Here is a 10,630-nt window from a genome sequence, read left to right on the forward strand (position 1 = left end):
TCACACCAGAAATTCAAAATTCTATTTGTAGAAATACTATTAGGTTGTTTCAAAAGTTTTGTCCGTTTTAATGTCGTGTATGTTTTTTATCTCAATAAACATTTATTTTACAGTGATACATTGATCAAGTGAGAATTCTGTATTGTACATTGATATTTCCCCAAATTTAATTTATTTGCCACTTTACAGCTCATTGCTATATGATGTTGAAGCAATTTTCGGACAATTTTTCTATACGAATCCAAATTGAACCAAAGCGCTCCCGAACAGCCCGAAAAATAAACTAAGCATTCGGCAATGATAGTGTTAATGAACTCACTGATTGATGTCGGTTTGCGAAATTTCGTTCTGGAGATCATAGCCACAGCATAGGTAACAATATCTGTTACCATCACAAACGGGCGTTATTAATTGGCTTGTGTTAGATTACAAAAAGTGCATTAATAAAATGGTGATTATTTTGATTGAATTGAATAAGTATTCACCAAGATATTACTATTGAAAACTTTCGAAACAACATACTATAATTTTTACCCAAACTGTTATACCAAAACAAGTGGAAAGGTTCATTGATCGATCAATCGAGCTTAAGTCACCCTACTTCGCATGTTCAAATATCCCGTATATGCCTTATATATCTCGTACATCAAGTTTGATCTACAATCTAGGATTTTTATCAAATTAATTTACATTCAAGTCAGTGGCTTTTAAAAGTTATGGATTTTTACACATTTTGACAGATTAAACTTGATGTACTCCAAATACAAGCTTTGAAAATTCAAGTAGAAATGAAACTCTTTCCAAAGTATGATAAAAATAGGTAAATCAGAATTGGGTGGAACCTTTCAAATGAAAAACATATTCCATCTGACAAGATTAACACCACAAATTATATAAAAGTGAATCGCTCAATTATACATGCCAAGATAACTTCAACATCCACTCTATTGTACAATTACATTTCATAGTTCGGACTTCCATTATCTAATATGATATAAAATGATTTGAAATCCCTGAAAGAATCAATAAAATAAAGAAGATTAGCTGAAAAACTACAAGTGTATTAAGCAAAAAACTGAAATTACAATTAAATAAAATACAAGCAACAATTGAAAATAGAGAAATAAACAAGAAATAAAATTGAAAAGAATAAGATTTCAAGTCAAGTTACTTCACGACATTTCTATTGTTAGTATCCACAAAAGTCTTCAGCTGACGAACGACTGAATTGTGAAGTAACTTGACTTGAAATCGTCTAATTTTCATTTCTTGGTATTTGTTCAATTTTCAATTGTTGCTTGTATTTTATTTCATTATAATTTCAGTTTTTTTGCTTAATATACTTGTTATTTACCAACAATTTTTTTCAATTTTATTGATTCTTGCAGAATTTCAAATCATTTTATATCATATTAGACAATGGAAGTCCGAACTAATGACATGCACCATGAAACATTGTCGAACACCTTCAACCAAACTATAGTAAAATCAGTTCATTGAGTTGTGACGTCATTCTTTCCAGGGTACGATATTGCAGTAGATTTTGCTTTTACTAGAACAAAACCATTCACAGTGCAAAGTACAGATTACATCCTACTGCTCAGGGGGGAAATAAGGCCTGGGCTTCATTGACGTCAAGCTAAATTCTTTTCGAGTGTGATAGGGTTCATAAGGATCTTCAATATAGTATTTCGGTTTACGCCAGTAGGGTCCCACCATTTTGTCTAACATATAACTCTGCTGGGCATTGCAAAAAACATGTTGTCTGAGTCATCGCTTCCTGGCAGAGGTTTTTCTCCATAAACGTTTGTTACGACCACATCTGGTTCGAATCCATATTCCCCAATTTAGTTGTAGAATCTATTCATAACAGTCTTCACGGATTTTTGCTTTCCTTTCCTCAATGAGAATTTGGTCACGGTCCTTATTATCGTATCTGTATTTACTGGAGGAAGAGGGTTTAGTAACGAGGGCTTGCTCACTATATATTGATTGAAAACTGAGCTGAAGTTCCTAGAGACTGCTGGAACTACAGCGTTTTGTCTGCCTACATTTTGAATTAATGACTTTGAAACTGGACCTATGGACGAAGAAGCCACCTTGAATGCTGAAAATAATATATTTTTAAACATCACAAACTGATAAATTGACAAATTTTAATTTTTTTTGTGAAAAATGTGTAATATTTTGCAACTATTTTAATCTTCTTATTCTTCTTATTTTCGATTCAATGGCCTCAGCAATTAAGGCTGTCCGGCCAGTTGGTAACGAAACTATTTAAATGAATTGAGTAATTTGACAGATGCAATGTGTGGAAGAAGGACAAAACCATAATGTCGCAAGGATGTCGTATTTCACTAGATCCAGAATTAAATAAATAAATCAGTTGTAAAGATACATTAGAATATCAGAACGACAGTTTTTTTCTCCCATTTTTGATTGTCTGTGGAGCGTGAGGGATCATCCCGGAAATTGCCTACTTGACAGTGACAGATGTCCAAGATTGATTTTCACCCACCAGTGACGCCTCACAGCGGCAGAATCAGGAATTTGATGATACCATGTACTTTTAAATTTATAAATTTTCATTCCTCATTTGTGACTTGAAGGAAAGAACAATTTGATATTTCAATAAAATCTTCATAAAAATGTGTAGATCAATCATGGACGTTTCTATAAGGTTTGAAACTTATTCAATTTGTGAACAGAAAGGTGAAGGATGAGTTGAAAGGTTTCCTTGAAAGTGAAATTAATGTTAACACTCTATTATATATTAGGTTGTGTTTATGTTCATTTTCGCCAAAGTTGATATTTGACTTGGGATAATATATATTTTTTGCTTGAAATTGATTGTTTTATTCATTTCCGAATTTGAAATTTTATAATATCTACAGTCCCAATTTATAATTTTAGGATAGTTTTTGGGAAAAAAGCTTTCTGTTTTTCCATCATGATATAAATTGAAAAATGAATTACTTGTGAAGGGGCTTAGGAAAAGAGAGGGAATTGTTTTTGAGCTGGCCGGTTCAATCATTAAACCAAAAAAGTTCAACAAATATTTGTGCGTCTGGCTGGACGACAAGCTCATTTTTAACGAGAACATAAGGAGGGCATGCGAAAAAGCGGACAGACATACAACTGCTCTGTCCAAGCTCTTACCAAATATGAAGGGACCAAGCTCGCAAAAGAGACGCTTGTTGTATGGTGTTGTACAATCCGTCATTCTGTATGCAGCACCTGTGTGGAAAAGCGTTATGAGAGTTGACACTTATAAAAAGATGATAATGGCATATCAGAGGAAAATGCTACTGAGAGTAACGTCAGCCCTCTGTGTGATCGCTGGAATACCCCCCATTGACCTCTTTGTGAACGAAAAAGGAAGACTGGATAAGGCAGGAGTCGCGGTCACAACTACTATAAAAGAAAATGAAAGACACAAAACCTTAGAAGCGTGGCAGGGAAAATAGGAGAGAAATGAAGAAAAAGCCCAATGGACAAAGAGGCTGATCCCAAACATCGGAGAGTGGTTGAAGTGCCCGCACAAACAAACGGATTACTTCCTTACTCAGTTTCTAATGGGTCATGGGTCCTTCAGAGTGTATACCAATAAGATAGGTAAAGCAACTGACAACCTTTTTGTATTTACTGTAACGACATAGACGACGTAGAACACACCATTTTCCAATGCATCAGGTGGATGAGAGAGAGATACGTCTACGAAGTGGAGACGGGGAGGGCCATGACCCCAGACAACTTGGTAGAGGGCATGTTAACCTCAAGAAAAAAAATGGGAAGAAGCCGTAGATTACGTTCGAAGTGTCGTTACACACAATTTTTCGAATTTTCGTAAATCATTTCTGCACCTGGTTATTTCAAATGAATTTCACGCAAAGCCCAAGCGAGGAAACGCACTATTACAGCCTGGCTTTCCAGATGGGAGGCAAATGTGGAAAAGGCCCAGTAGACCAAAGAACTTATTCCCGATATCAAAGTGTGGCTGGGATGCGACTTCAGAGTACTAAATTACTTCCTGACACAAGTCAGGAAGTCAATTCTTCAAATTCCCATAGATCATTTCTGCACCTGGTTATTCCAACTTTTGAATGAATTTCACGCAATTCTAAATAATTCACCTCTTTATCTCACGTGAAAATAACAGAAAATAAGTCAGTCAGATGTAAATTCGTGTATATTTTGCGCATTTATATGCGAGTGTAGAACAGAAACCTCCTCACATTTCTGTGCTCCTGATACTCAATTTTTCCAAATATTTGTAAATCACTGTTACTGCCGGTTATTTCAACTTTGAATGAATTTCACAATGTTCGAAATATATCACCTCTGTATCTTAAGTGAGATTAACTGGAGAAAATTCAATAGAGCTCTTATTTTTGGGCGAAACAGAAACCTCTTCACACTTCTGTACTCCTCATAGTCAATTTTCCAAATTTCCGGAAATAACTTCTGCAATTGGTTATTCCAACTTTTGAATGAATTTCACGCAATTCGAAATATTTCGCTCCTGTATCTTACTTGAGAATGACTGGGAAATTGCAGTCAGGCCTAAATGTTGGAATATGTTGCACTTTTATATGAGAGTGTGAAACAGATACCTCCTCACACTTCTGCACTCCTGATACTCTATTTTTCAAATTTCCGTAAATCACTGCTGGTTATTCCAACTTTGAATGGATTTCACGCAATTCGAAACATTTCACTCCTGCATCTTACGTGAAAATAACTGAAAAATTGAAGTCAGACATAAATGTGTGTGAAAGTTTCACTTTCATATGCGAGTATAAAACAGATACCTCCTCACACTTCTGCACTCATGATACTCTATTTTTCAAATTTCCGTAAATCACTGCTGGTTATTCCAACTTTGAATGGATTTCACGCAATTCGAAACATTTCACTCCTGCATCTTACGTGAAAATAACTGAAAAATTGAAGTCAGACATAAATGTGTGTGAAAGTATCACTTTCATATGCGAGTGTAAAACAAATACCTCCTCACACTTCTGCACTCCTGATACTCAATTTTACAAATTTCCGTAAATCACTGCTGGTTATTCCAACTTTGAATGAATTTCACGCAATTCGAAATATTTCACTCCTGTATTACGTGAAAATAACTGAAATATAGCAGTCAGGCCCATATGTGTATGAAAGTTTCACTTTCATATGCGAGTATAAAACAAATACCTCCTCACACTTCTGCACTCCTGATACTCAATTTTTCAAATTTCCGTAAATCACTGCTGGTTATTCCAACTTTGAATGAATTTCACGCAATTCGAAATATTTCACTCCTGTATCTTACGTGAAAATAACTGAAATATAGCAGTCAGGCCCATATGTGTATGAAAGTTTCACTTTCATATGCGAGTATAAAACAGATACCTCCTCACACTTCTGCACTCATGATACTCTATTTTTCAAATTTCCGTAAATCACTGCTGGTTATTCCAACTTTGAATGGATTTCACGCAATTCGAAACATTTCACTCCTGCATCTTACGTGAAAATAACTGAAAAATTGAAGTCAGACATAAATGTGTGTGAAAGTATCACTTTCATATGCGAGTGTAAAACAAATACCTCCTCACACTTCTGCACTCCTGATACTCAATTTTACAAATTTCCGTAAATCACTGCTGGTTATTCCAACTTTGAATGAATTTCACGCAATTCGAAATATTTCACTCCTGTATCTTACCTGAAAATAACTGAAAAATTGCAGTCAGGCCTAAACGTTGATATGTGTTGCACTTTTATATGCGAGTGTGTAGAACTGAAACCTCCTCACACTCCTGCACTCCTGATACTCAACTTTTCAAATTTCCGTAAATCACTGCTGGTTATTCCAATTTTGAATGAATTTCACGCAATTCGAAATATTTCACTCCTGTATCTTACGTGAGAATAACTGAAAAATTGCAGTCAGGCCTAAATGTTGGTATGTGTTGCACTTTTATATGCGAGTGTAGAACTGAAACCTCCTAACACTCCTGATACTCAACTTTTCAAATTTCCGTAAATCACTGCTGGATCTGGTTATACCACCTTTGAATGAGTTTCACCCAATTCGAAATATTTCACTCCTGTATCTTACGTGAAAATGACTGGAAAATTGCAGTCAGGCCTAAATGTTGGTAAATGCTGCACTTTTATATGAGAGTGTAAAACAGATACCTCCTCACACTTCTGCACTCCTGATACTCAATTTTTCAAATTTCCGTAAATCACTGCTGGTTATTCCAACTTTGAATGAATTTCACGCAATTCGAAATATTTCATTCCTGTATCTTACCTGAAAATAACTGAAAAATTGCAGTCAGGCCTAAACGTTGATATGTGTTGCACTTTTATATGCGAGTGTAGAACTGAAACCTCCTCACACTCCTGCACTCCTGATACTCAACTTTTCAAATTTCCGTAAATCACTGCTGGTTATTCCAACTTTGAATAATTTCACGCAATTCGAAATATTTCACTCCTGTATCTTACGTGAGAATAACTGAAAAATTGCAGTCAGGCCTAAACGTTGATATGTGTTGCACTTTTATATGCGAGTGTAGAACTAAAACCTCCTCACACTCCTGATACTCAACTTTTCAAATTTCCGTAAATCTCTGCTGGATCTGGTTATACCACCTTTGAATGAGTTTCAACCAATTCGAAATATTTCACTCCTGTATCTTACGTGAAAATGACTGAAAATTGCAGTCAGGCCTAAATGTTGGTAAATGCTGCACTTTTATATGAGAGTGTAAAACAGAATACCTCCTCACACTTCTGCACTCCTGATACTCAATTTTCAAATTTCCGTAAATCACTGCTGGATCTGGTTATTCCAACTTTGAATGAATTTCACGCAATTCGACATATTTCACTTCTGTATCTCACGTGAAAATGACTGAAAAATTGAAGTCAGACATAAATGTGTGTGAAAGTTCACTTCCATATGCGAGTGTAAAACAAATACCTCCTCACACTTCTGCACTCCTGATACTCAATTTTTCAAATTTCCGTAAATCACTGCTGGTTATTCCAACTTTGAATGAATTTCACGCAATTCGTAATATCTCACTCCTGTATCTTACGTGAAAATAACTGAAAAATTGAAGTCAGACATAAATGTGTGTGAAAGTTTCACTTTTATATGCGAGTGTGAAACAAATACCTCCTCACACTTCTGCACTCCTGATACTCAATTTTTCAAATTTCCGTAAATCACTGCTGGTTATTCCAACTTTGAATGAATTTCACGCAATTCGATATATTTCACTCCTGTATCTTACGTGAAAATAACTGAAAAATTGAAGTACAGACATAAATGTGTGTGAAAGTTTCACTTTCATATGCGAGTGTGAAACAAATACCTCCTCACACTTCTGCACTCCTGATACTCAATTTTCAAATTTCCGTAAATCACTGCTGGTTATTACAACTTTGAATGAATTTCACGCAATTCGAAATATTTCACTCCTGTATCTTACGTGAAAATAACTGAAAAATTGAAGTAAGACCTAAATGTGTGTGAAAGTTTCACTTCATATGCGAGTGTAAAACAAATACCTTCTCACACTTCTGCACTCCTGATACTCAATTTTCCAAATTTCCGTAAATCACTGCTGATTATTCCAACTTTGAATGAATTTCACGCAATTCGAAATATTTCACTCCTGTATCTTACGTGAAAATGACTGGAAAATTGCAGTCAGGCCTAAATAATGGTAAATGTTGCACTTTTATATGAGAGTGTGAAACAGAAACCTCCTCACACTTCTGCACTCCTGATACTCAATTTTTCAAATTTCCGTAAATCACTGCTGGTTATTCCAACTTTGAATGGATTTCACGCAATTCGAAATATTCACTCCTGTATCTCACGTGAAAATAACTGAAAAATTGAAGTCAGACATAAATGTGTGTGAAAGTTTCACTTTCATATGCGAGTGTGAAACAAATACCTCCTCACACTTCTGCACTCCTGACACTCAATTTTCCAAATTTCCGTGAATCACTGCTGGTTATTACAACTTTGAATGAATTTCACGCAATTCGAAATATTTCACTCCTGTATCTTACGTGAAAATAACTGAAAATTGAAGTCAGACATAAATGTGTGTGAAAGTTTCACTTTCATATGCGAGTGTAAAACAAATACTTCCTCACACTTCTGCACTCCTGATACTCAATTTTTCAAATTTCCGTTAATCACTGCTGGTTATTCACAACTTTGAATGAATTTCACGCAATTCGAAATATTTCACTCCTGTATCTTACGTGAAAATAACTGAAAAATTGAAGTAAGACATAAATGTGTGTGAAAGTTTCAATTTCATATGCGAGTGTGAAACAAATACCTCGTCACACTTCTGCACTCCTGATACTCAATTTTTCAAATTTCCGTTAATCACTGCTGGTTATTACAACTTTGAATGAATTTCACGCAATTCGATAATATTTCACTCCTGTATCTTACGTGAAAATAACTGAAAAATTGAAGTCAGACATAAATGTGTGTGAAAGTTTCAATTTCATATGCGAGTGTAAAACAAATACCTCCTCACACTTCTGCACTCCTGATACTCAATTTTTCAAATTTCCGTAAATCACTGCTGGTTATTACAACTTTGAATGAATTTCACGCAATTCGATATATTTCACTCCTGTATCTTACGTGAAAATAACTGAAAAATTGAAGTCAGACATAAATGTGTGTGAAAGTTTCACTTTCATATGCGAGTGTAAAACAAATACCTCCTCACACTTCTGCACTCCTGATACTCAATTTTTCAAATTTCCGTAAATCACTGCTGGTTATTCCAACTTTGAATGAATTTCACGCAATTCGAAATATTTCACTCCTGTATCTTACGTGAAAATAACTGAAAATATAGCAGTCAGGCCCATATGTGTAGAAAGTTTCACTTTCATATGCGAGTGTAAAACAAATACCTCCTCACACTTCTGCACTCCTGATACTCAATTTTTCAAATTTCCGTAAATCACTGCTGGTTATTCCAACTTTGAATGAATTTCACGCAATTCGAAATATTTCACTCCTGTATCTTACGTGAAAATGACTGAAAAATTGCAGTCAGGCCTAAATGTTGGTATAAGTTGCACTTTCATATGCGAGTGTGAAACAAATACTCCTCACACTTCTGCACTCCTGATACTCAATTTTTCAAATTTCCGTAAATCACTGCTGGTTATTCCAACTTTGAATGAATTTCACGCAATTCGAAATATTTCACTCCTGTATCTTACGTGAAAATGACTGAAAAATTGCAGTCAGACATAAATGTTGTAATGTTTCACTTTTATATGAGAGTGTGAAACAGATACCTTCTCACACTTCTGCACTCCTGATACTCAATTCTTCAAATTTCCGTGAATTACTGCTGGTTATTCCAACTTTGAATGAATTTCACGCAATTCGAAATATTTCACTCCTGTATCTTACGTGAAAATAACTGAAAAATTGAAGTCGGACATGAATGTTGTGAAAGTTTCACTTTCATATGCGAGTGTAAAGCAAATACCTCCTCACACTTCTGCACTCCTGATACTCAATTTTTCAAACGTAAATCACTGCTGGATCTGGTTATTCCAACTTTGAATGAATTTCACGCAATTCGAAATATTTCACTCCTGTATCTTACGTGAAAATAACTGAAATATAGCAGTCAGGCCCATATGTGTAAGAAAGTTTCACTTCCATATGCGAGTGTAAAACAAATACCTCCTCACACTTCTGCACTCCTGATACTCAATTTTTCAAATTTCCGTAAATCACTGCTGGTTATTCCAACTTTGAATGATTTCACGCAATTCGAAATATTTCACTCCTGTATCTTACGTGAAAATAACTGAAATATATGCAGTCAGGCCCATATGTGTATGAAAGTTTCACTTTCATATGCGAGTGTAAAACAAATACCTCCTCACACTTCTGCACTCCTGATACTCAATTTTTCAAATTTCCGTAAATCATTGCTGGTTATTCCAACTTTTAATGAATTTCACGCAATTCGTAATATCTCTCTCCTGTATCTCACGTGAAAATGACTGAAAAATTGAAGTAGACATAAATGTGTGTGAAAGTTTCACTTTCATATGCGACTGGAAACAGATACCTCCTCACACTTCTGCACTCCTGATACTCAATTTTTCAAATTTCCGTGAATTACTGCTGGTTTTCCAACTTTGAATGAATTTCACGCAATTCGAAATATTTCACTCCTGTATCTTACGTGAAAATAACTGAAAAATTGAAGTCGGACATGAATGTTTGTGAAAGTTTCACTTTCATATGCGAGTGTAAAGCAAATACCTCCTCACACTTCTGCACTCCTGATACTCAATTTTTCAAATTTCCGTAAATCACTGCTGGATCTGGTTATTCCAACTTTGAATGAATTTCACGCAATTCGAAATATTTCACTCCTGTATCTTACGTGAAAAATAACTGAAAATAGCAGTCAGGACATATATGTATGTGAAGTTTCACTTTCATATGCGAGTGTAAAACAAATACCTCCTCACACTTCTGCACTCCTGATACTCAATTTTTCAAATTTCCGTAAATCACTGCTGGTTATTCCAACTTTGAATG

The sequence above is a fragment of the Leptinotarsa decemlineata genome, unplaced genomic scaffold (assembly GCF_025532065.1).
Source record: "Leptinotarsa decemlineata unplaced genomic scaffold, Ldec_3_MD MMD2_tig00006134_RagTag_RagTag, whole genome shotgun sequence".
Taxonomy (NCBI): Eukaryota; Metazoa; Arthropoda; class Insecta; order Coleoptera; family Chrysomelidae; genus Leptinotarsa; species Leptinotarsa decemlineata.